The sequence below is a fragment of the Neofelis nebulosa genome, chromosome 6 (assembly GCF_028018385.1).
Source record: "Neofelis nebulosa isolate mNeoNeb1 chromosome 6, mNeoNeb1.pri, whole genome shotgun sequence".
In the NCBI taxonomy this organism is placed as follows: domain Eukaryota; kingdom Metazoa; phylum Chordata; class Mammalia; order Carnivora; family Felidae; genus Neofelis; species Neofelis nebulosa.
The window spans coordinates 84,630,038-84,656,647 of record NC_080787.1 but is presented as its reverse complement, the minus strand read 5'-3'; the positions used below and the strand labels follow the sequence as shown (position 1 = coordinate 84,656,647).

The window sequence follows — 26,610 nt, the reverse complement described above, 5'->3', positions numbered from 1 at the left end:
AACTGGTACCTAGAGCTAGGAAAAAGCAGCCACTCATTGAACTTAAGATCATCAGACCTCAGGGGGCCTGGGTGGCTCAGTCAGTTAAGCATCTAACTCTTGATTTTGGCTCAGGTCGTGATCTCATGGTGGTGAGTTCAAGCCCCAAGTCATGCCCCACACTAAGTGTGGAGCCTGCTTGGGATTCTCTCTCTCCCTCTCTCTCTCTGCCCCTCACCCACTCACTTACATTCTCTCTCTCTCTCTCTCTCTCCCTCTCTCTCTCTCTCTCTCTCTCTCTCTCCCTCTCTCTCTCTCTCTCTCTCTCTCTCTCTCTCTCACTCTCTCCTTGCTCTGCAAGGACTGAGAGTAGGAGATCCCTACCTCCCAGACTGGAAACAGTAATTCAGCAGGGTGTTCTGTTTGGGCGGAGATTGAAAGCTGAGCCTTCTGTTGGCCAGGGCACAGAGTAGAGTTAGGGCACATCCCGCACTACCCATAGTCTCCAGGAAAGTCAAGTATGATGTTAGCTCAGCTGCCAAACCAGAATCATGGGGTCGGAAGCTAAGTGTCACCTTAGGCCATAACTGAATATACATCAGGTAAACTTCAGTCGCACCTCAGGTGCCATGACCTCTGGGAAGCATTCTCTGACCTTACGACCCGTCCAAATGACCTCCACGGAGCTCCCTTAGCATCCCCCATTATCTAAATCTTCGCTCACATAAGACAGTTATCTGATTCCCTGCCTGTTTCCTCCATCAGAGAGCTCTGTGAGAGCTCATCACACAATGCCTGGTACGTGGAGCAGTTCAGTGAATGAAACCAAGCAGTTCTGAAAGCAGAAGCCAGGGGAGGAGTGGGTGGATTGGAAGCTTTTCTTACGTATCTTCCCTCTGCAGAGCCCAGCTCTGGATGGCACACAAAAGCGGCACTTGCTGAGTGAGTCAGTGACTGATAGGCTAATGCTGTTTTTCATATTCTAGTGTTCTTTTCATTTCTTTCTCACATTTCATGTGAAAGTCCAACCCTGTTACTACTAGAACTCTAAGAGCTTTATTTTCAAAATTAATCGTTGCAAATTTTCACATGTGCAGCCTTAGTGCAACTATCTTATTGTGCAAACATATTTTAACATCTTATATCATGGTGCATGTGAATTTGGAGTCTTTGCCAAGTTGTCTGTGACTTAATTTCCGGATGGGGCTACAGCAGCACCGTACAGCTCCCCTAATTGGATGCACTGCTGGAGAGAAAGAGAGGGGCTTGCCTTTTTGTGTACACGGTTTCTCTCTGATGCACACGTACTCCAATTCAGAGCACGGCTTCGGCTGCTGGTTGGGGAAATCTGGCCCGCAGGTCTGACTTCAAAAACAGAAAAAAGAGACCTCCCAATTCTGGTTTCCACTTTGGCCTTAACTAGCTCCTATTGTGCTCCATATGGCAGGACATATGTTTCTCACCGCACAAATTTAAAACATCTGAAAATAATATTTTCCCGGTTGTGCAGCCATTAGGGATGAGGTAGCATTTTCTGAGCAAAAGCTTGAGTCAGTGGTGAACCTAAGAGGTGGCATCAAAAGGACAGTGGCCAGCACTCAGCGCGGCTTTCCTCAAATCCAAGAACAACATACAAGTCCACGGGTTGGGAAGGGTAGGGGAGCATGGTCAGCCACCACCCCCAGTCCTCCCCACAGGCCCATGGACACATTTTCTGCCCTAACTATGAGCTTCAAAACAAAAGAGAGCAAACCACACATATTATAAAAAATAAAAATAAAATTAAAAAAAAACCTGCCAATATTGCTATATATGTATTTTACTAGACTATCTTTATGATCTTATCTTTGTATTTCATAAAGGATTTTTTTGGCCCTGCAGAGTCTCATGTACATTCTAGAGGAAAAGGCAGAATACCCTTCCTATAAACTACCCTGGATTGGGCTTTTAAAAACCAGACAACAGGCCCAAAATGGAGTTGCTTATGCTCAGCTCCAAGTCACCAAAGTGAGATTTAACTCAATTACAGTCTCATCTCTGCCAGAACCGGAATCTTAACCAGTCAATCAGGAATTGCCCCATCAGCACCAGTTAGGTAATCTGTGTGATACATCCCTGCCATCACCTCAAAGAAAGTAACCTTGCAATAACCAGTCTGCCTTTTTGCCAGTATAACCTCCTTGTTTCTGCCCCCTTCTGCCTCTAAAAGTCTTTCATTGTGTGCAGCTCCTCAGAGTTCCTTTCTCTCCACTAGGTTGGATACTGCCCTGTTCAAATTGGTTTTTGTTCAAATAAACTCTTAAAATTTTTTAATATGCCTCAGTTTATCTTTTATTTTAAAATTTTTTTAACGTTTATTTATTTTTGAGACAGAGAGAGAGAGACAGAGCATGAACGGGGGAGGGTCAGAGAGAGGGAGACACAGAATCCAAATCAGGCTCCAGGCTCTGAACTGTCAGCACAGAGCCTGATGCAGGGCTCGAATTCATGGACTGTGAAATCATGACCTGAGCTGAAGTCTGTCGCTTAACCGACTGAGCCACCCAGGTGCCCCCTCAGTTTATCTTTTAACAGGCTGCCCCAGGCCTGGCTGCAGCCAGGGGAAACAGCTCAGATGAGAAGGCATTACGGTTTTGTGATGGTGTGGTTGTGTAATTCCTTGCGATTCGGGACGTGGAGTTGGTTGGCAAGGAGACCGAAGGCCTCAGGTGGGAGACATTTGAAGACGTGGGGTTATGAAGGGGTAAAATGCAGAGAGAACACTGCTAAATCCCAAGATTGCCCAATTAATAACGGACGCTGAGCCGGCAGCGGCATAAAACAACCTGTAACAGGCCTGGGGTGAATTCTCTCGGAATTCCCAATCTAGGGAGCTCTGCAGAGTCAGCACACAGCCACCCTTGAAAGCCAGTTTCAAGTAAGCCAAGAGAGCTGCCCAGGATCCAAATTGGAAGACAGAAAGAGAATGAGAGAGAGGAGGGAAGAGGGAATGAAGGAAAGGAGGAAGGGAAGAAAGGAAGATGGAAGGAAAGGAGGAAGGGAGAAAGAGAGGGAGGGGGAAGATATGGGGAAGGCCTAAAAAGAAGGTCAAATGCCAAACCAACTTCAGGTACAGAGCAAGGGCACTGTGTCCTCTCTCACCTAAAGTACCACCTGACATTTCAGATCCCTCTCTTCTACTTTAGTTTTCTGAAAATGCCATATATTTCTCTTACTTCCCTGGTTTTCTTCCTCCTTGACGGGAACATTAACTCCGTGAAGGTAGGGAATAGTATTTATTTTGTTCACTGTGCTATATCATCTAAAGTGTCAGAAAAATTGTTCTTATTCCAGGCTGACTCTCCTGCCTTGAGCTGATGATGAAGGTACAGTCAGGGGTAAGAGAGGTGGCAAAAGAGGGGAACAGGAGACTTCTGGAAGCCTGGACTTGTGAGGCGCCTCCTCCCCGACAAAGGAGGCCGTGGCACCTGGCTCCCACAGCAGCCCTGGCCCTCTGGGCTCTCGGCCAAGCTCAGACTAAACACTGCTCCACATGCGGCCATTCAGTTCTCACAGCAACCCTATGAGGCAAGCACTATTTTCAACTTTATCTTTTATGTAACATAACTGAGGAACAGAGAGCTAAAGAATTAGGTTGAGCCACATGAAATTGTCATTTTAGTACATAAAAATTATCAATTATCAATTATCAGCATTATCATACAGTTTAACCTAACTGTGTGCCCAAGATAATAAATTTCTTAAGCAGCAGAAATGCAGATTGCAAGTGCACGGCTGTCTGACTCTGGAGCCCAAGTTCAAGGGCAAAGCCATTGCAGGTGGAAGGACACCATGGGGGAAGCCGGGAAGCCATGTCATTAGATCTCATTAGAATATTCATACAATGAGGCCTAGGAGAGAGGAGAGGATTGGAAATCGCCTGTGAGAGCTATGGCCATATGGTCTTCCCAAAATACCTCCATTTTAAAATGAAAGCTCCTTATTCAGCCTTAAAAAGAAATGAAATTCTGACACATGCTACAACAGGGATGAACCTTGAAGACATTATGCTAAGGAAAACAAGCTAGACATAAAAGGACAAACAGTGTATGATTCCACTTATATGAGGTACCCAGAGCAGTCGACTTCATACAGACAGGAAGTAGAACAGTGGTTGCCAGGGGCTGGGGGAGACAATGGAAGATAGGGAGTTAGTGTTTAATGGGGACGGAGTTTCAGTTCGGGAAGATAAAAATATTCTGGAGATGGATGGTGGTGACGGTTGCCCAACAATGTGAATGTAGTTAATGCCACTGAATTGTTCACTTAAAAATGGTTCCAGTGGGGGCGCCTGGCCGGCTTGGTCGGTGGAGCTTACAACTCTTGATCTTGGGGTTGTGCGTTCGAGCCCCACGTTGGGTGTAAAAATTACTTAAAAATAAAATCTTAAAAAAATAGTTAAAATGTACTTTTTATGTTGTGTGTATTTCACCACAGTGGGGGAAAGAGAAGGCAAAGACTCTTGCTTCAGTTTGGACCTGCCCAATTATAAGCATCGTTGGATACTTGGATGCTGAAAGACAAAGCCTATTTTTTCCAGTCTGTGCCTTTACAACGGAAAGCGTACACGTGTATATAAATCTATGTGCACGTACTATATGCAACTACTACTACTAATAAAAACAGCTAGCATTTAGTGAGCACTCACCTCTTGACAGACTCCGATTAGATGTTGTAAGGGTATTAATGCATTTGAAATCCACCAGAGCCCCACAAGGCAGGTGTTTGATGATCTCCGTTTTGTTTCCAATGCTCTCTGCTCTGGCACATATACATGTGAGAGAGCAGTCACCTTTTTTCCAACTATGTGGGGATTTCCTAGAGAGCTCCAAGAACAAAAGACTATAGTGAAAACTGATTTGAAGCAGAGGCTTGGAACACCCCCTGATTCAGGTCCTCAATAAATTTTTGTCAAGTAAAGAACCACATGACTCCAGAAGAATTCCCCAGGTTTTCTGGTTATATACCTTAATGTTTGTGTCACCAGAGTTTTAAATATGGGGAACTGAAAGGAAAAAAAAAAACATATCATGATGAAAATTTCTGCCAAAATGCGTTCTGATATTTTTTACAAAGTGGGAACGTGACTAACTACAGCCTACAAAAGCTGGCTATATTTAGAAATGGACTTTTTTGTTTGTTTGTTTCACCAAAGTGCAGCATCATGAAAAAGGTCGCAGGCTTTCAGATGAAGGAAATTTCATGCGATGGTTTTGTGTCATCTGGCTGTTGTTTCTGTGGGTGACATGACCGCCCCCTGGCTGCCCTCAGCCCAAGCTCGTTAGAAGCAGGACTCACTATAGTTTGACCACAGGGTATTTTTAGTTCCTTCTGACAGGATTGGAACTGGGTATAGGATAGTCAGCTCACAGTTCTCTCTAATTGTCACACCTACTGCACAGAAACGGGGGAGAAAAATGATTGAAGCTCCAGTCACAATCCTCCTGGAAAAGGTGGGATGTCTGTCAGCTCTTCAAGAGTGAAGCAGCCTATCTTGCACTTTCAAAGCCCGTTGTTTTGCAAGAAGTCTTAGGTGAAAACAATGAGACAAAAGCATGCTTTGTGAAAGACAATGACATCCATTCAAATGCCTCTCATTATACTCTCCTATTTTGCAGAGCCTTGTATCCAGAATTATCCTGTTCTATTAACTAGTCTGGTATAGTCTCAAAGAAAAAAAAGCGTGTTTTTTTTTTCTTAAATGCAGAGTTGGGGGTGGTGAAAAATTAAAGCAAAAAGGCATCTCCTTCAATTCATTCAGTCGCAGTCGCTAGTTGGAAAGATTGTTTCTCGTCACAGTCTCCTCCAGCTCTTTATGGGAGGAGCTCCAATCTTCCCAGAAACACAGATTCCCAAGTGCACGCTTCAGGCTACAATTACATCTCTACAAATGAAGTAGCCCCACAATAGGACACAAAGGGAAATGTTCTTCTCAGCCTTTTCTTTTCCTCTTTTGTACTTGTTGCACAAGGTTACATGATTTGTTGCAAAAATCCTGGAACCTGGGGAGGAAAACAGCTCCTTGGGTCTCTGTTCCACTGTTTCTGTCTCCTTCAATATGTTCCTCAGCGATTAACTCCATCAGATCTTAAATATGGTGAAGGAAGTCATGCATACCACTTCCCAAGGAGCTGAGCCCACAATTTATGAGATTTTGTTGGTCAGGACATTTAGACTCTTCATCTGTGGTTCAAGCTTATTGCAGTTCAAGTTCACAGGGCTCAGGGTGTGAGGGAAATGGATGGCAAAAAGGTGATCTCAGGGCAAAGCTGACACAAGAGGAGAGAATGATGGAGGAACTGGCCAATCTCTGAGTAGGGGTCCTGGGCTGGGGAGAGGAGAGTCATGTTCCAAGGCTTCCTGGGTCAGGCGGCAACCTTTGGGATGCACCTGCAAGTAAAGATCCCATCAGACTGAGGAGCTCTGCATGGAAGGCCCTTTCAAACTGCATTGGCAGGAGCACCTGGCTGGCTCACTTGGTAGAGCACGCAACTCTTCTTCTTCTTTTTTTTTTTTTTTAAGTTTATGTATTTATTTTGAGAGAGACAGAGAGCAAGCAGGCAGAGAGACAGAGAGAGACAGAGGATCTGAAGCAGGCCCTGTCCTGACAGCAGAGAGCCGGATGTGGGGCTCGAACTCATGAACCGCAAGATTATGACCTGAGCTGAAGTCAGATGCTTAACCAACTGAGTCACCCAGGCACCCGAGCATGCAACTCTTGATTTGGCATTGTGAGTTCAAGCCCACATTGGGCATGGAGATTACTTTTTTAAAAATTGCATTGGCAGGACCAAACAGCATAGCCAATCAACCACAAGAAAACAGGATAATCTACTACTGTGCACCATGAGAAAAGGTCCAAGTCGATGAGGATACCCTGGTCCTGTCCATCATGGGCAATAATTTCCTCTTGTAGTTGCACCTTTTCACTTAAACAGTAAAAGGCTTATATTTATCAATGTAATCACTGTGCCCCTGGTTCCACCAGTCTACAAAAACAAAAGAGGTCATATTTACAATTAGACCTAAATAACAAGGGCTTCAATCTCCCATTGTTTCCAGTCTTTTCCAGAGTAGCTGTCTCTATTTCAGAACTTCTCCAGAGCTCCTTATGTGTATCTATGAACTAGTCTTCATTATCACCCCCTTGTAGCCATAGTAATGCAGACGGAGCCTCCATGCCTGCTGCCACAATCATTGGCCCACTCTGGCAGCCTGCCAGCATTCCGTGGACATGAAGCCAGAAGCCCACCCTTGCTGAGCTCCAGGCTGAAAATCCTAGCAGCCCAATTATAAGGCTTGACCAAGCCACCTGTCTGTTGACCCTCATGCCTGGATGTCACCACCAACACAAACACAGAACCATCCACCTTCACCTATCCCGGGGTGGACCCTTTGACAAATAGCCCAGTGTGGTTCTTGGTGGCAAGAGGTTAGATGCTCCTTCCTGTTATTCTCTCCAAAGATGACCCACAGCAGGTTGCCTGGGCCCCAAGTATTACAGCATTTTGACTAATATCACAGCTCTTTCATTTGCCATGTGTGCAGCTATTTTCTTCAAAGCTCTCCCATGGTGACAGGTGGCTCCCTCAGCAGAGTTGCTAGAATCTTTCCCCAGGTCAGCACTTTCCAGTGAAGATGTAGAACCTGAACCTGAGTCCCACTCACCTCTTCCCTATGGTGAGCTTCTTACCAAAGGCCCTATTGTCTTCTTCCTCAAACTTTGATCTGGGACACTTCAGACTACCAGTCATGGTTTTATGTCTTCATTTCTCCTTTGTGGAGCCAAGGAGTAGGCTCCTTACTCCCCATGTAATTACGGAAGGACAGGGTTACATAAAGCTTCAAATACAAATAGCTATGTTGAGGGAGAGATAATGCTTTTAGCATCTGAACCCCAGACACTAAGTTAGGCCATATTATCCTGGAATGAAAACAGACTGAATCAGATGCTCTTTGTGTCCACTCAGACTATGGTTATCAAATGTCTACATCATTCATTCATCCACTTATTTATCCAACATTTATGGAACACCTACTATGTGCCTGGCACTGCACTAGGCTTTAGAAACACAAAGATGAATAAAACAAGGTACAGGCTATGGGAAAAGCCTGATACATAAGTTACTGACAATATAATGTTGTGGTATTGTATGTAATAGGGCTATTCCATTCTACGAACAGCAGAAAAGCAGAAGATTCCTTCTGTCTGGTGAAATCACAGCTCCTCAAAGTAGAAGATATTTAGGCTGGGTGTTGAAGGATGAATAGGAGTACATTAGGAAGGGAAGGGTAAGGAATTCCAGAGGGAGTTGTTAATAAACATTGGCCCAGAGGCATGGAGTTTCATTGCTTACTTGAGGAAGCATTGGAATTAGGTGTGGTTGGGGCATGTGGGCAAAAGAAAGACTGGAATAGCAGGAAATGAAGCTGGTCCAGATACATTGGAGCCACTTATGAAGAGCTTAGTATGCCCTTTTAAGAACCTGTAATTTTGCTCAATCCAGAAATATTCCTTAAGCACCTACTAGATATTTGAGCACTGAGAGTGGAAAGATGACCCCTATTCTTTAGGAGGTTAAATCACTTGGAGAGACAAACTTACAGAGACCACTATGGTATGATGTGATGACAGAGACAAACACAGGGTGCTCTGGGGCGCACAGACTGGAAGGAGAATTGGCGGGGCATGTCTGAGACAGGCTTCCTGGAAGCATTACTGTTGAACCGATCTTGTTTAAAGAAATAATCTCTATGCCCAGCGTGAGGCTCAAACTCCCCACCCTGAGATCAAGAGTCGCACGCTCCACCGACTGAGCCAGCCAGGTGCCCCCACTGCTGAATTAATTTTGACAAATGAGTGAGTATAAGCTAGCAAAGAAAAGGGAGAAAACGCTTTCCAGGCAGATGGAGCAAACACAGTGAGCAAAGGCAAAGGGACACCAAATAGCATCATTTATTGTTTTTATTTATTTCAGAGGAAGAGATGATAGGAAGCAGCACAGTACAACTGGAATATGAAGGGAGAGACTAGGACTAGGAGGAAGTAAGAATGGGGACATAGAGATGAGCTAGGAGACTAAGGGCCTGATAGGCCAGTTAAGGCCTATAAACTTTGTCTTGTAGGTAATAGGGAGCTATGGAAAAGTGTAGTACAGGAGAGTGATAAAGACCAATTTGATATTTTAGGTCACTCCAGTGCCGGTGTGGGTCAGGACAAATCTGGAGTCAAGGAGATGAGGTTATTGAAATATCCAGGCAAGAGATGCTGACTCTCTAAAGGACAAAGGGAGATGACTTGATTGTTTGCATACATGTCTTCCATTCAGTGAAGTGACACTATTATGCTGAGGGTGACATTTTAGGTTCATATCTGTTGTTAGATCCTATCGCCCGGACAGAAAGAAAATTAGGGCTTTAAGAATCAGTCTAGAACCATATTCATCACAGCATTATTCACAATAGCCAAAGATAAGAATGACCTAAGTGTCCATCAACAGATGAATGGATAAACATAAAGTGGTTTTTACACACAATGGAATATTATTCAGCCTTAACAAGGAAGAAAATTCAGACACATGCTACAACAGGGATGAACCTTGAAGACATTATGTGAATTGAATAAACCAGACATAAAAGGACAAGCACTGTGTGAGTCCACTTATTTGAGGTACATAGAGTAGTCAACTTCATAAAGACAGAAAGTAAAATGGTGGTTGCCAGGGGCTGGGGGAGAGGGGAGAATGGGAAGGTAAGTTTCTAATGGGGACAGAGTTTCAGATGGGGAAGATGACAATTTTCTGGAGATGGATGGTGGTAATGGCTGCACAACACATGTGAGCTTTCGTAATGCCACTGCACCTTATACTTAAAATGGTTAAAATAGTAAATTCTATGTTATGTATATTTTACCACAATTTCAAAAAAGAACACTGAAAGAAGATAAGGCTGTGTAATATTTATGGTAGGGATTGATGTTTTCCAAATAACGAATTAAGAAGTAGATCTGTAGGAACTAGATTCATAGAAATGAAGAAATGTAAGCAACAGAATCATATATAATTGAGTAGTCCAATCCATGGCAAAGCCTTTTTGAAACCAAGGGTGATCTCTGTAATATACCCTGAATTGTGAGATTTACTGATTATAAAATGTAAGTCTTGCACCAATTCTTAAAAAAAAAAAAAAAAAAAAAAAAAAAAAAAAAAAAAGTGTAGACCAGCCAGCCACCTGTTGTGGTAAATAAAGTTTTATTGGCACCCCTCCACACCCACTTGTGTTATGTTTTTTAGCCTGTGGCTTCTTCTACTCCACCACAGCAGAACTGAGACACAGAGACTGTCTAACCTGCAAAAACAAAAATATTTACTTTCTGGCCCTCTATAGAAAAAGTTCGCTGAGCCTTGTTCTAAACTTTTGAATATGGAGCGTATTTTGCTAACAGCATGTATCGATGTTCAATTTGTGGTTATTGGTGAGAATGTTCTTGTTCTTAGGACAGGAATGCTGAAGATTTATGGGGAAATGTTCAAACAGTGGGTGATAGATAAACAGATTGGCAGACTGATCGAATATGGCAAAAAGGTAACACTTAGTGAATCTTGCTGAAGGGTAGAAAGGTGTTCACTGTATTATTCTTGCAATTCTTCTGAAGTTTGACGTTTGTCAGAATAAAAACAAAAGAAAAAAAAAAAAACAAATGTACCCTGAGGGCTCAGTTCCTTCCAGTCTTCTTCAGCTTCTTGCACACTGGTGATTTTCTGACTTTATATGATTGCAGATTAGAATAAAGTGTCCAAATCAAGGATAAGACCATGCCCTCCCTGGCCTGCGAAGGGAGTGTGCCAACCAGTTACAACCCATTAGTGCCTAGATTCTCTTTGGTGTTAATTTTTTTCCCTTTGGATAATTGTATTTTGGACTCTCCACATGCTGTGCAAGCAATGCCAGCAAATCCTCTTGTGGATGAAGCTGTAAAAATAGCAAATAAGCAGCCAATTTCTCTACTCGTATGTCTATAGTCACACAGAAATGGAATAATTCTTCCTGTGTTCTACTTGCCACTTTGAGTCTCTACTTACCCAGTGTTGGACCTGATTTCTCCATTTTTTTGTTTCAAGATCTAAGAGTTGGGCCATAGCTCACAAGTTAATTAGGGATATACAACATGTACCTTGAAAGAGATACGTGAGAACAGTTACCCAGGAAGATACAATTTCATCTCCTGACTCAACAATTCCACACCTTGAAATATGTCCTAAAGAAATCTTCAACACACATTTTAAACTGATATGCACAAGGATACATTTCTTTGCAGTTGGTGGTGGTGGGGAACAGAAGGTAATCTGAAAATCAATGGGGGAGTGAATGTGTAAAATGTGATAAATGCCCACCATGGAGTGCTCTGCATCCTTAAGAAGTACTGTAGATACATGCATAGCAAAAAACCGTACTTCGTAAAACAAATGTGAGAAAGAGTGTGATAGATAGCAACACAATCACATATATGGAAATTAGAAGTACATGCACACAAGACACTAGCACACATTTTGTGACAACACTTAAAGCTACACATTAAATACTTTAGAATGGTTGCTGGTGGAAAAGGTGGAAAAGGGGACTGGGATGGAAGGGAATATATGATTAAATCAAACATTTATATATTCTTAAAAAGAGAGAAGGACCTTGCAGCACTGATGTTGATGTTTAAGGAAAACAAAAAATAACTTAGAAGAAGAACAAAGTAGCGATACTCAATATATATGTAGTGAGTGCATGAAGCCGAGAAGTAATCAGAGGGGATGGTTTATCAGGAAGTTCCTGGAAAAGGTGACTTTTAGGTATAGTACTTCATCCCTACCCAATACCACCTTCTGGTAAGATTTCTATTAATCCCATGAAATAGCCAGCACCATCATATAAACTAATACTTAATGATAACACTAACTATATTTTGTTTTGTTTTTTATAACTAGTTTTCACACCCAGCGTGGAGCCCAAGGTGGAGCTTGAACACATGACCTTAAGATCAATACCTGAGCTGAGATCAAGAGTTGGACTCTTAACTGACTGAGCCACCCAAGAGCCCCTACTTATATATTTTAAACATTCAAAATACAGTGCCAAATCCAACCCTAAATAATTTAGATGAATTATTTAATTTAACCTCTACAGAACTCTTACAAGAGAAGAATTATTTCACAGATGGAGAAACTGAGACTTAGAGAGATTAATTAATTTGTCCAAGGTTACATAGCTAGGATGTGGCAAAACAAGGTTGTTACCCTTCCCTTACCCCTTCCTGTTTGACTCCAATGGCTGTGCTCTTAGCATCTTTTCTGGTGATGACACACGGCAGACACTCAAAAAATGCCATGACACATGGCAAACACACACCAAAAATGCTTGCTTAATGACAAGCCACAGAAGGTTTTTAGAGTTTCATTCCAAATTTGGGGCCACGCAAGTAGCAGCCAAACAAAATTCCTGTTAATTGACATGCTTGTGACAACAGGTAGTCGTCCCAGCTCTGGATCTGTTTTGGTTCACTCATTCATTCAACAAATTAAAAAAAAAAATTTTTTTAATGTTTATTTTTGAAGGAGAGAGAGGCAGAGTGTGAGTTCTGGGGGAGAGGGCAGAGAGAGAGGGAGACACAGAATCCGAAGCAGGCTCCAGGCTCTGAGCTGTCAGCACAGAGCCCGACGTGGGGCTTGAACCCACACACCACGAGATCATGACCTGAGCTGAAGTCAGACGCTCAACCAACTGAGCCACCCAGGCGCCCCTCAACAAATTTTAATTTGACTGAGAATCCACAGTGTGCCAGGCACCGTCCTAAGTGCTGAGCACTCCAGTACATTGTACTGCAGAGACATTGAAAATTGACATGAAAATGAACAAGAAAAGTTTCTGAAAACTGCTCAGAAATGAACAATTACTGATAAAGTCCTATGAGGAGAATAAAGCAGGGTAATGTGTTGGAACATGTCTGAAGGCTGCGAAATTGGCTGGTCAGGGAAAAACTCTCTGAGGAGGTAACGTTCAAGCTGAGATTTGAATGACAATAATCAACAAGACAATGAGGAAAAAAGTATATGAGGTAAGCTATGACACGATGCCAAGTCCTAAGGCAGGAAGCAGCTTGGCATGTTCAAGGAACAGAGAGAATGGTCTTGGGGTGAAGGGTGGAAAGGAGAAGGAGAGTGGCAAAGATAAGAATGGAGAAAAAGGCAGAGTGTAGTCGTGCTGGACTTTGTAGGCTAGAGTAAGGAGCTATGATTTCATTCCAATTGTGATGAGAAGCTATTGAAGAGTGCTGGCAAGGGAGTGTTATGATCTGACTTTAATTTTCATAGGACCACTTGGTTCTGGGTGGAGAACAGATTGTCAGGGCAAGAGTGGGAACAGAATAGCAGTTTGAGGGCTTGTTAAGAAGCCCAAGCAGGCTTCTGTTCCGGCTATGAAAGAGTAGCTGGTATTACACTTCTCTTCCGACCAGAAAGAGCTATAAACCCCAAGCAAATATATAGAACAACTCTTTACAGGCATTGGACAGCACCGATGAAGAGACGCACACAAGGCGCACCTGACATTCACCATGGTTTTCTCCCTAAGGGCATTTTCCAAACTGGCACACAGAAATAGAGCCCAAGTAGCAAACAGTGGTGATCTCATTGAAAAAAGAAAACAAAGATGGAAACTTGAGGCTGCTAAACTGGCCAGCATTTGAAAGGTAGGGTACCGGAAAGGATAGGGCTCCCACACAAAAAAAGAGCCTTCAAAATTTGGGTAACAATCTTCCATGTTCTTAGTTACCTCTTGTGGTAGTTAATTTTATGTGTCAACTTGGCTGAACCACGGTACCCAGATATTTGGTCAAATACCCGTGTAGATGTAGTTTTGAAGATTTGGGGTGGGGGAGGATGAGATACACTGGGATTCAGACTTTAAGCAGATTACTCTCCATAATGTGGGTGGGCATCAACCAATCAGTTGAAGGGCTTAAAAGGAAACAGACTGAGATCCCCTAAGGAAGAGGGAGTTCTACCTTTAGACTACCTTCAGACTCGAATTTCAAAATCAACTCCTCCTCCAGCCAGCTGGCCTGCTCTATAGAGTTTGGACTTGCCAGCCCCCAAAATTGCATGAGCAAATTCTTTAAAATCTCTCCCTCGGGGTGCCTGAGTGGCTCAGTCAGTTAAGCATCTGACTCTTGGTTTCAGCTCAGGTCATGATTTTACAGTTCATGGGTTTGGGCACCACGTCTGTTGGGCTCTGTGATAGCAGTGTGGAGTCTGCTTGGGATTCTCTCTCTCCCTCTCTCTGCCCCTCCCCTTCTCATGCTCTCTATCTCTATCTCCCTCTCTCTCAAAGATAAATAAATAAGCTTAAAAAATAAAATAAAAATGTAAAATCTCTCCTTCTCCCTTTCTGTCTCCCTCTCTCTCTCCCTCTCTCACCCCCACTTTGCCCCCCCCCAGACACACACACACACACACACACACACACACACGCACACACACCCTGTTGGTTCTGTTTCTCTGGAGAACACTGACTAATACAGCTCTCAAGCTGTCCACGCACAGGGTGACAGGTATGTAGTAAGTCTAGAGAGCAACTAGTTCATTTGGAACAGAGAGATAGAAGGAAGTATTAAAGATTTTTCAGATAAAGACTGGAAATAAAAGATTATTCAGATGGTTTAACCATATGGAAACTGTAGGAAGTATAAGGAAACTAACCTATAAAGTACAAAGAAAATGAAGCAGATGAAAAATTGAGGAATTATTAACTCTAAATAAAAGAATGCAACTTTCTGAATAACAGTTGCATAGTCACAAAATGGAAACACTAAATATGGATTTAACTAATAATTGTAATTCAAACATATGGGGGGAGAGGAGAGGGTAAAGGGGCTATATGAAAGCTAAAACTCTCATCCACATAGTAAATCAAAAGATAATTAAAAGTATAAAGAGATAGCAATATATATGTATTAGTTAAGGGAAATATATAGGTAAATATCAAAAGAAATATCTAAAAGTATTCGATATAGTTGCCTCTGTACAATGCATGTGGCAGTATTTTGTTATAACCTCTTAGTATTGACTTTTTAAAAAATGTTTATTTATTTATTTTGAGAGAGAGAGAGAGAGAGTGAGTGTGTGTGTGTGTGTGTGTGTGTGTGTGTGTGTGAGTGAGCTGGGGAGGGGCAGAGAGACAGGGAGAGAGAATCCCAAGCAGGCTCTGGGCCATCAACACAGAGCCGGACGTGGGGCTCAATCTCATGAACTGTGAGATCATGACCTGAGCTGAAATCAAGAGTCAGACGCTTAACCAACTTAGCCACAGTTGGTTAATATAAGCACCCCAGTATTATTTGACTTTTTAAACTATACACATGTATTACTTTGTTAAAACAAAACACACAACAAAGCTAGTATTCACTCAGCCACAAAGGATCTTTAAAGGTAGAGGAAGATACAACAAATGACTCATGCTTTTAAAAACTTATTCACAGCTTGAAAGCATCAGAGAAACTCCCTCTTCCTCCTAATTGTATGCACTAAAACTTCAGAGGATTTATTATTCATTCAGTAGAAAACAAAAGGGTTTGAGGCCAATAGCCCAATTTTAAGAGAAGTTGGGAAAATGTGTAAAGCATGTTTGCTTGCTATTTGGATATTTACCAGAGAGAAAGTAGTGTATTCACAAAAACTCATGCTTAAAGAATTCTTAATCAGTTCAAACCACTAACTACCAATAGCATTAAATTCAGTGATGGCAGATGAAGGTTAGCAAATGTACGTAGGAAGAAATGATACCCACACAAAATACAGAAATGACAGTATATTAAGATCACTGGTGAAAATCTTGGATTACCTTATAAATGAAAAACAGATTGACTAAAATAAAAATTCAACTTCACCCTTTTAAAAGAAGCATATACAAAGAACATAAGATGATGGAGGAAATTTCCCATGGTTTATGCAACAATTATGTGAAGCCCACTAGGTCTGGTACGCGTCAGATTCTGACATAGATGCATCACCTGCCCTGAACTGTTGTCTTAGCCAAAGCCAGGTGGAGAATTGCAAACTTTCCTGTTTTTATTGCTGATATTTACTACTACTCTTGGAATCTCCTAATTCTTCTGGCTCCAACCTCACTGCTATTACTTTCTCCAGTAATACTTAATTACAGCCCTTGATTTAAGGAGATTCTAGAAAATCTGAAGAAAGATGACAAGATTCTAACAGTTTGGTAAATAATTCCTAAGAGGAAAACTAAAAGAGTTTGATCTATTAAGTCAGAAGTAAGATAAGAGAACATTTTTTTCTTCTGTTTATATCTGAACCAGCCAAAGAACATAGATGCATGATCAATGGACATAACACTAGAGGTTACTCATTTTTAATGAATTAACTTTCGCTGCTTTGTCCATGTACTAATTTCCCAGGCTAGGTTCCCAATGACTTCCTAATAAATTAGTCCAAATGAAATCAAACAAATTCTGAAAGGAACCGGTGTTCTCTCTCGTAGGATTATCTCTAGGTCTCTAAAGACAGTTGACAGAGCAAAATAATAAGGTTACTTTCAAGATTTAATCTGTACCAACCGGCTCAAATATTATTAGTTTTCAAGTATTACATTTTCCTGAATAAATAATGTGTACTTTCTTGTCAGTGACCTGCTACTAAAACCCATCTTCAAATTTAGTTACACAGGCATGATTTCAAACTAGATGTTTGAATTTCCCCCGTCCTTACTTTATAAAATTGTTTGACTTTCTTCAGTAGGGCTTTAAAAATCCAGACTCTGTCTCTAAGAAATGAAAGAGTATTGTAGTTTCATAGAAATTTAAAGTTTTGTGTAATACAGGCACCATTCATAAAACTATATATGAATTTTAGAACTTAAATTAGATATAAGCATTTATCAAAGAAATTGGAAGAGAGGAAGGAATAGGCAGAAGAAACAAATAGGCTAGGGTACAATGACTTGGATAGGGATCGTAGCAGTAGAAATGAAAATTGAGAGCCTTCAGTATCTGTCTTGGAAGCAAATGAGTAATCATGGGTAGGGTAGGAGATGACGGCACTTGAGGCAGGATGGTTCTTAAGTTCTTAGCTCAAGTGACTGCAGAGATGAGATGCCATTTACTGGGATGTGTGGACCAGGGTCAGAGGTGAAGATGGGACCATTCTAATTTTGTGGGCATTTTAATTTTGAGCTGCCTAGTGGAATTCCTAATGAAGATGTCAGGGAGGACGCTAGATACATGGCTTTGACATTTCTGGGCAAGGTCACGGTCCGGGTGCAGATTGGGAATCATGAGCACACAGATAGTATTTAAAGTCAGAGGCTCCAGGGGCGCCTGGGTGGCTCAGTTGGTTAAGCGGCTGACTTCGGCTCAGGTCATGTTCTCGCAGTCTGTGAGTCCGAGCCCCGTGTCGGGCTCTGTGCTGACAGCTCAGAGCCTGGAGCCTGTTTCAGATTCTGTGTCTCCCTCTCTCTGACCCTCCCCTGTTCATGCTCTGTCTCTCCTTGTCTCAAAAATAAATAAAAACGTTAAAAAATTTAAAAAAAATAAATAAAGTCAGAGGCTCCAGTGAAAATCCCTAGAGACATATAGGGATTATATGTAAATATAGGAGAACTGGGCCCGCAGCCCTAACCCTCAGACATGTCATAGTTCAGGGGTTTTACAAAGAAGAGGCAGCAAATGAAACTAAAAAGGTGTGACAGAGAGGAGGAACACCAAGACTAAAAGGATGTCACAGAAACTGAGAAAAGAAACTGACATGAACTGCTAAAAGGTGGGGTAAATGAGAAAAGAAAATGATCTCCTGTTTGGGTATGTGAAGTCAGGAGGTCGTGGGTGACCTTGACTAGAACCTTGACATAAGTCCACGGATTATTGGGGACAGAAGCCTGAATGGACAGTGAGGAAGTGAAAAGTGTCTCAAGTCAAATCTTTCAGGAAGTTTTGCTGGGAGAGGAAGCCCAGTGGTCTGGTGGTGAGAGGGGATGTTAGCTCAAGAGGTCTGCTTTGTTGCTGCTCTTATTTTTACTTTTCACTATGGAAACTTTCATACTTAACAAATGCAAAACCAGAGGATAATATTCTGTATCTTTATGAACTCACCACTCAACTTTTAAAAGTATCCTTTTTTTTTTTTGCTTGTTTTTTATTGCTTATTTCTTCTATTGCCCCCTTTTTCATTTCTTTAAGGTTAAGATGCAATTTATATTTAGTAAAATTCACCCTTTTGGGTATGTAGTTCTATGAATTTGTATAAATGCATACATCCATATAACCACTTCCAAAATCAAGATATGGAATTGTTCTACCACCCCCAAATTGTCCCTCATCCACTCCTTCCACCCACAGCCCCTGGCAAACTGTCCTGTTTCCTGTCACTATAGTTTGCCTTTCCAGAGCATCATTTAAATGGAACCAAAGAGGATACAGCTCGTATGGCTTCTTTCACCAAGCACAATGCACATAAGATTTATCTATGTTGTTGCATATATTAGTAGATTGTTCTATTTAACTGCTGACTAGTATTCCACTGTATGGATGTACCACAGTTTGTTTATCCATTCAACAGTTGAAGGACATTTGGTTTATTGCTGGTTTTTGACTATGATGTAAATCCTCTATAAGTATATATGTACAGGTTTTGATGTGAACATAAATTTTCATTTCTCTTGATCAACATGTAGGAGTAGGATTTCTGGGCTTATGGTAAGAATATGCCAAATTATTTTCCAAAGTATTTACAATTTTGTATCCCACCAGTAATGAATGAGAGTTCTGGTGCTCATTGGTCTCTGCAGCTATTGGTGATGTCAATAAAAACACAAACAAACAATATTGCCCAATTTAATACCTATGTTTGCAGTGGTATCACATATAGCTTAATTTTCATTTCCTTAATCCTTAATGATGTTGAGAATCTTTTCAAGAGTTTTTTTTTTTTTTTCTATGTCTTTTTTGGTGAGGCATCTGTTTAAGTCTTTTACCTATCACTCATTTGGTTGGTTGCTTTCTTATTATCAAGTTCTGTGATTTTTAAAAACTATACTCTGGATACAAGTTCTTTGACAGATATATGTTATGCAAATAATTTCTCCTGATGCGTAGCTTATCTTTTCACTATCTTAATAGTGTCTTTCACAGAGAAGTTTTCAATTTACCAACACTATCTTTTACAAATCCTGCTTTTGGTGTCGTATCAAAAAATAGTTGCCAGGACACCGGGGTGGCTCAGTCAGTTGGGCCTCTGACTCTTGATTTCAGCTCAGGTCATGATCTGAGAGTCATGGGATCAAGCCTTGTGTTGGGCTTCACGCTCAGTGTGGAGTCTGTTTAACTCCCTCTCTTTCTCTGCCCTTCTCCCCCACTTGCGCCCTCTCTCTTTCAAAAAAAAAAAAAAGTTGACAAACCCAACTCACAAAGATTTCTGTGTTTTCTAGGTATTACCTTTGTATCTACAATCCATTTGCAGTACATTTTTGCGTAAGGGGTGTGGTACGGGTCAAGGTTTTTGTTTTTGTTTTTTGTTTTTCCATATGAGGTTCAATTGTTCCAGCAGCATTTGTTGAAAAGACTATGCTTTCTCCATTAAATTTCCTTTGTGCCTTTGTAAAAACAATCAATTGACCATAGATGTGTGTGTCTATTTCTGGTCTCCCTATACTGTTCCCTTGATCATCTATCTAGCCTTCCACCAGTTTGACACTCTCTTAATTACTGCAGCTTTCTACCAAGTTTTGAAATAAAGAAGTATGGATACTCTGTTCTTTTTTTAAAAATTATTTTAGCAACTCCAGTTCCTTGGTCCTTCCATATGGATTTTAGAATCAGCTTGTCAATTAAAAACAGAAAAAGCCTACAGATTATAATGGGGTTTGAGTCAAATCTCTAGCAGCCCTATGACCTACACTTGAAAACTGTTCCTGAGTCATAAGGATGGTGACCCAATGGGCCAGAGCTTTTCTGTGGTGCTTTGGAGATAGTGTCATGTCCTGCATGGTGCCGGGGCACTAGAACACATGAAGGACTTAAGTGTTCTGGTAGCTGAGTTCACACATAGAAGGTAATGCTCCTAGTGGAAAATTGTACTATGGGTGCTTTCCTTCTACTGTTCAGTGTTGCTCTGGATCACAATTTTGAAAAGGGAACGATGTAAATCAGTCCTGCACAGAAAGGCAATGCTTACTGAGTAGGAACAAAGTAAATAAATTGCCCAAAAAGAAGAGGAAAGGATGAAGACATGGGAAAATGAAGAATTCAGGAATGAAGGAAATAGAAATACATAGGGGAACTTAAATAGGAAACAAAGTGAGAGAAAAAAAGATCAAATCATTGAAACCAACTAAGTTTGACAAAGGGAAAGTGCAGTAAAGGTAGTGGGAAAAGAAAAATAATACAACGTGTTGTACATTTTTTATTGCTCTGCTTTATATGAAGATTTCCTACCAAAATATTAAACACACACAATCACGAATTGCATGCTGTATATAAAAATAAATAAAATGTACACAGCCTTCAAATAAATGGTCACCATATTTTACTTGTAACTAATAATGTTCCATGATCAAGGCATATGGAATATTGTATTTAAACACTTTTTGAATGCAAGAAACAACAAATGTTCTTTGACATATGTAGAAGAGATACTAGTGGATTGATTTCTCATATAAGTATATGACTTTAACTCTCCACTTTAATTCTAGGGACATTAGTACTGTCCTGAATATACTCTTATGTGATGGTGGTAAAATACAAGCTGTTGAAGAATTAATTATAACAAATTAGAGGGAGTGGGTTATATGGAGTGGTGCCTATTTTTAGCTTCTCAACCCTAAAACTACACATGTGATATTTAAAAATGAATATCAAATACAATTCTCCTGGATGCTTGCCTCAGCTGCTGTCTCACATGTGATCATTTTGGCCACAGCTCTGCTCCCAGCATGTCTTTACGTGACAGTTTTTTTCTTTTTATTTTCAAGCATCACCTACTTCCCCAGGCTCTCTAGACCCCTCTAGGCATATTGTGGTCCAGCCCTTACCTCACAGGCCTATAATTATGTTGTGTGTGGGAAGCAAGATGGAAAGGATGGCAATCGTAGACATATCGGCCAGCAGATGAGTGACAATGTGCTTTCGCTTGCCTTATGCATTGGGAACATCACTGATGGAGAATAATAAATGAATGAATGAGTGAATAAATGAATGAATGAATAAATAAATAAATAAATAAATAAATAAATAAATTTATACACACACACACATACACACACGACCTCTGTCCCATTGTGATCTGTTACACAGGTATCCACTCCCCCACTTTCTAGTGCCTGAAGACAGGTTTAAGCTCAGCACTCAAATGCAACCAGAAGTCATCTCTCTGAAATCTAAGTGAAATGCATCTATTTTTTCTTCTTTCTCCATTTATCAAGCAAGATTATCTGGAAATTTCCAACTGTTTCTATTTATATATCTTTGTCCAGTACTTTATCATTTTGAAGTTTCCCATAATCACCAGGCAACAGCTCAACATAATATTGCTGCAGCTTGAACAGTCCCTGCTAGCAAGATGATGTTGTCACATCAATGATCCTATGACCTTTAGGATTAAGGAATATACAAACACCAACTGTTTCCCTTAGAAACAGTGTTTCCTTCCACCATAAAGAAAAATCTAAAATTCACATATTAAGTGGAAAGTAATGGAAACTCCACTCTAAGCTGAGAGAGAGAAACTACCATGCATTTGTGTTTATAATGTCTGAAGTTCTCCCTTGAATTTGTCCATAAAACCCTCTGTGACAGCAGTGGATGCACCAGCATGCTTTCTGAAAATAAACTGGTATAATTTCCAGTAAATATGGTAGATTTTGCTGACAAGTTCAGGCCATATTCCTGATAAAAACACCTAAAAGTGCTGGATGAAATACAGCAAAAATGATTTATTTAATGTACAGTTGAATTCAAACTAAAGAAAGGACTATTTCCAGGGGCTGAGAAAGACACAGGCACCAAACCTACAGCAGCAAGAACTGGAGTGTAGAGGACCACGTAGCCAGCAGACCCAGGTGTGGGCCTTCAAGGCTCGAGGCTAATGTTTTAATATCTTTACAGGAACACAAGAGTCAAGCCTCAGATCAACAGCAGGCAAGGTGGAGGAACAGAGAGCCACTTTTCTACAAGTCACGTGTGCAGTAGGACCCTACTGAGCTCCACCTGCAAATGTGAAGAAGCACCTCCTAGGTGCTAAGGGAAGAGAATCACCTGTGAATAGTCAGAAACCTAAGCCATAGGCTGTAGTATCTGAATTTGCAACACCAGCATGGTATTGGCAAAAACTGGTCCGGGACAGACAAGAATCTTAGGATCTCTGCAGAGGAAGACATGAAGACAGCCCAGCTCAGGTGAGAATTCCACAGAAAAGAACCTGATAGCAGCTTGTTCACAGTACAATATTACGCTCATGGAAAGAAACAAAGTGCCATAAGGAAGAGCCAGGCCATGTAGAACCAGGAACTCAAGGTAATACAACAATGTGGAAAGGCCTATAAATAAATATGGGGGTGCCTGGGTGGCTCAGTCAGTTAAGCGTCTGACTCTTGATTTCAGCTCAGGTCATGATCTCATGGTTTCGTGAATTCGAGCCCTGCATCGGGCTCTGTGCTGACAGTGGGGAACCTGGTTGGGATTCTCTATCTCTCCCTCTCTCTCTGCCTCTCCCCCACTGATGCTCTCGCTCTCGCTCTCTCTCAAAAAAAATAAATAAATAAATAAACATTTAAAATAAATAAATATGATTAAAATATTTAAATCAGTCTGTGTGTGATACAGAAAGTAAGCAGCATTCACCTGTGATGAACTAAGATGGGATGGATATGGCTGGAAGGGGATGCACCAGCTGCTGCATGGTCCCAGACATTTGAGAAATATGAAGGATGTCATTATAAGGGCTGTTGCTAAGTACCACTGATTCACTGAAAAGTGAAAATGACAGGCTCTGCTTTATTAATCAACAGCTTAAAGCAAAATGGGAGGGTTAGGGGTCTCCTCAATAGTCTTTAAAGATACTCTTATCCCCTGCATCCAGAGAGCAAATGCAACCCCAAAAAAGGGCACAGGGCTTAAGAGTAGCAGAACTTCAGAGAAGACTGAACTCTCTGCCTAGCCCAATCTCCTATGCCAACATCAGGACCCTGATGGAGCATGAGAGGGATCCTGACAGTTGGGATGAGATATGTGCGTAGGTTTCATTGAAAATCCTGAATCTCTAAGTTCTCCTGAACCCTCTGGAATCATAGAAATATAGCTGCCCCCTCCTTCTGCTTTCCTAAAACCTATGCAGAAATCCTCAAATAAAACAGGAAACTTACAAGAGAAAGCTTGCCCTCAGGGATCCTCCCCCACCTCTTTTCTTGGGTCTGTAGTTAGGGTTAAATTTCAGCATAACTAAACTGGGTACAAGGGCTTGCTAAGGGAGGAGAGAGATGATGAGCCAAAGCTACTGCAGGACTGGTTCACAAGAACGGCAGGAACTGGGGGAGTATGCAAGGAGAGGATCCTCAGGATGAAGGATCAAGATGGATGAAACATAAATATGGGAAAGTTTATTGACATGGGGACGTTCTGCCATGATACATTATTTAACACCCTGCTAAGGGCCCCGAGTGACAGCTCTAGCACTTTACTTAGATGCCTCTAAAATCTTAGAAAGAGTGATGACACACATTAAATAAACTGGAGATGCCAGTACTATAGTGGTGAACTGTGGAGAAAGGGCCAAGGGCTCAGAGAAGTAGGCATGCTAGAATGGGTCAGACTCCACCAGCTGGCCACTGTGTGGTGAGTCCAACCTGGAGGACACTCCATGTACCAGGGCAAAAAAGAGCACACTGGTGGGGGGTCACCAGCATCACTGAGAAACTCAAGATGAGACTGCCCTCTGTGGCCAGCATGGACATAGAAGATGCCATTGCACAACTTGGCCCCCTGATAGCAATGGAAATGATAGGACCCCAGAAGAGCAGAGGCCAATGGCAACTTCTAACTATCAAAAGCAAGATCAGCATAATTTCCCTAACAGGCAGCAAGAACAGATCCGCAGCCAGGGAGCCTCAACTATGGGGACCTACGAAGATGGCTCAAAGAACATGGTATTCCCAGGGGCAACATAGATGGGCGACCAACAAGGGTATATTCAAAAGAGATCGAGAATAGATAAACAGGGGCATCTGGGAGGCTCAGTAGGTTAAGGGTCCAACCCTTGATCTCACAGCTCATGAGTTCAAGCCCCACATCTGGCTCTGCACTGTCAGCGCAAGATGCTCTCTCTCCTTCTCTCTCTGCCCCCGCCCCCAACTTGTGTGCGCGCTCTCTCTCTCTCTCTCTCAAAAATAATAAATAAATTTTAAAAAAAAGGAATAGATAAGCAGAAAACTAGGGTCAGCCAGCCCCGTGGAAGAACACGATCCCCTTCCCAGTGCCCAGATCAGAACCAGTTCTATGACCCAGCACCCGCTGAATAAAGAAGAGCCAGGTTTCCATAAGGAAGGGCCTTACGCCACTTGGAAAGTATATACTCTAGTGATTCCTCTGTCTTCTCCCATAATATCTATGTTCACTTGAGAGGGTAAACATATATTAGAGAAAGGGGAATACTCAAAGGACCATCATGGCCCTCCTGTTAGACTAGAAGCAAATTGGGGTCAGGTAATAAATGCAGTCCTCACCTGGCTCTCACAGTGGGTTCAGTAGGTGCACAGAAACATCTCATGGTCATTTCCTTGGTTCCCGAATGTTTATTCAGAATGGCCTTCCTTAGAAGTTGGCAGAAATCTCACATTTGTTCTTTGATGCTGAAATTAAGCACTACTAAAAGGTACAAAAATCCAAATAGAAGCCCTGAAACTGTCCATTGGCCAAGATAGTAAATCCAAACAGTATCAGCACTGGAGGGGATAACAGATATCGCTGTTGTCCTCAAAAACTTAGAGGATTCAGGGGTACTGACCCTCGTTGTATGTCCCCACCTAATTCAACAGTCTGTCCCTGCAAAAACTGATGGATGAAGGCACCCGACAGTGAACTGCTATGACTTAAACAGGCAGTACCCTGATTGCAGCTTCTGCACCAAATGCAGTATCATTGCTATAGCAGACTAACACGGCCTCAGGTGCATAGTATGAGGTCACTGGTTTGGTATAAAGGAGGGTCAGAAACAGTTTGCACTTGCATGGGATAGACAAGAGTACATATTTACAGCCTTTTCCCAGGGCTGTGTTAACTATTCTGATCTCTGTCATAATAGAGTCTAAAGGTGCTATGTTAGGTGATATGGAAGCTGCCAGCTTTGAAAGCAAGAAAGGGCTCAGCAGCAGGTCCAGGCTGCAGGACAATCAGGCTTGCACCTGGGCCACATGACCTAAAAGATCATTCATTGTTTATAGGGGTCTGTGGCAGAGAAAGACACTGTGTGGAGCCTCAGGCAAGTGCTAACAGGAGACACTCAGGGTTCTGTTGCAAGGCCATGTAGTCTACAGCAGAGACTCGTGCACTATTTGAAAAGGAGCTCCTGACATGCTACTGGGCTGTGTTGAAACTGGTGTTTGACCATGCAGCTGGAAGCTGGGTAATATCAGACATAATAAGGCCTAAACAATCAGTTGTAACATGGAAATGGTATATCTGGGATCAGGTTCAAGAGGATCCGGGGGCACCTGAGTGGCTTAGTCAGTTAAGCGTCTGGCTCTTGATTTTGGCTCAGGTCATGATCCCAGGGTCATGGGATCAAGCCCCATTTGGGCTCTGTGCTGAGTGTGGAGCCTATTTAAGATTCTCTCTCTCTCCTTCTGCTTCTCTCCCACTTGCACATTCTCTCTCTCTCCCTCAAAAGAAAAAAAAAAATTAAAAAGAGGACACAGAAGTCACAAGTATGTTGCATGGGCAGGTGACCCAGGCCCCTCTAATGCTTTCCTCTGTCACATTTCTACCTCATGGTATCCTTTGGGGAAGGGGTCCCCTATGCAGTTTATAGAGAAGGAATACCCTGAGCTTGATTCATGGTGGATTGGTTTGGTATGTTGGTACAAGCTGAAAATGGAATGCTTCTGTACTGCAGTTCAACTCAGGGTGTCTCAGAAGGACAGTGATGAGGGGGAATCCTTTTTTTTTAAATTAATTTTTTAATGTTTTTTTCATTTTATTTTTGAGAAAGAGAGACAGAGCAGAAGCAGGGGAGGGGCAGAAAGAGACGGAGACACAGAATCAGAAGCAGGCTCCAGTCTCTGAACTGTCAGCACAGAGCCCGACATAGGGCTTGAACTCACAAACAGCACAGCAAGGCCATGACCTGAGCCAAACGGAAGCTTAACTGACTGAGCCACCCAGGCACCCCTGAGGGGGAATCCTTCTGATGAATAGATTCAGATAATGCATTTTATTATCTACTTTGTATGGAAAGAGAAGTGACTTAAGATAAAAGTATTTATGGACTCATTGGCAGTGGCAGATGGCTGAGCTGATTAGTCAGGGTCCTGAAAGAAGTAAGATGA

The 26,610-nt window shown here is 41.9% G+C and overlaps 1 long non-coding RNA gene across 2 annotated transcripts in view; it reads right to left on the bottom strand.

Moving 5' to 3' along the window:
• The window catches only part of LOC131514559 (uncharacterized), a 147,218-nt gene that overhangs the window by 13,510 nt on the left and 107,098 nt on the right, over positions 1 to 26,610 (bottom strand). For both annotated transcript variants that reach the window (XR_009263119.1, XR_009263118.1), the window contains one exon: positions 4,667 to 6,408. This is a non-coding gene — a long non-coding RNA (uncharacterized LOC131514559). The remainder of the gene's footprint in view (positions 1 to 4,666; positions 6,409 to 26,610) is intronic.